Raw genomic sequence first — 826 nt, 5'->3', positions numbered from 1 at the left:
TTGCTACCGTTAGAAATTATTTTTTGTCAAGTCTTCTTCATACATGTAGGTCACTTCTAATACTTCTACAGGAGACACAGCAACATTTATGAATTTAAGATATTTTAATATCCTATATGTGTTTTTAGAAATTTCGATCAATTCTAATACTTATGCAGAAGAAATTATAGCCCGTAATTTATAAATACATAAACACCAATGATAATCGAACTTACGGTCACTGGTTTACAAGACCACTGCTCTGCCACTGAGCTATGGTGGCTCTTTGTGAGTTTTATATATATATATATATAGGACGACTGCTTTGTTTAAATTATTGACAAATATAATGAACCATTCTTATGAGTCCGCGAATTAAAACATACTGCTACTAACAGTAAACACACAACTACGTTTATATTTACCTATCTTGTAGAATTGGTCACGTGATTACGACACTTTATTCCATTAAACTGAGAAAATATTCGCTACATTAAGAATATTATATTATTTTATGTTTTAGAACCTGTATTATTTAGCTAGTTCCTTATAGTTATATATTTTCAAGAATTAGAGGAGTCAATAATGATAACATTCCAACCACACTATGTCTACAATATCTGTTGCCGAAGACGCTATAATAGTAGATTATATTTCCAAATAATATATATAATGAAACTTTATACTAGAGCCACCATAGCTCAGTGGCAGAGTATTGGTCTTGTAAACCAGGAGTCGCGAGTTCGATTCTCGCTGGTGGCTTTGTAATTATGGAAAACATATGATAATTCCGTACGTTTTTCTGTAAAAATGGCATTTAATAATATGTAGTTTATGAATATTTCAA

The 826-nt window shown here is 30.8% G+C and overlaps 1 non-coding gene across 1 annotated transcript; it reads left to right on the top strand.

The window, feature by feature from the left end:
* Nucleotides 1-669: 669 nt before the first annotated feature.
* Nucleotides 670-741, top strand: Trnat-ugu. The gene has a single exon. It is a non-coding gene; the product is annotated as a tRNA-Thr (tRNA).
* The last annotated feature ends 85 nt before the right edge of the window (nt 742-826 follow it).

This window comes from Limulus polyphemus, unplaced genomic scaffold (genome assembly GCF_000517525.1).
Source record: "Limulus polyphemus unplaced genomic scaffold, Limulus_polyphemus-2.1.2 Scaffold101261, whole genome shotgun sequence".
In the NCBI taxonomy this organism is placed as follows: domain Eukaryota; kingdom Metazoa; phylum Arthropoda; class Merostomata; order Xiphosura; family Limulidae; genus Limulus; species Limulus polyphemus.
The sequence above is the reverse complement of the archived record's forward strand: the minus strand, read 5'-3'. Positions and strand labels throughout refer to the sequence as shown.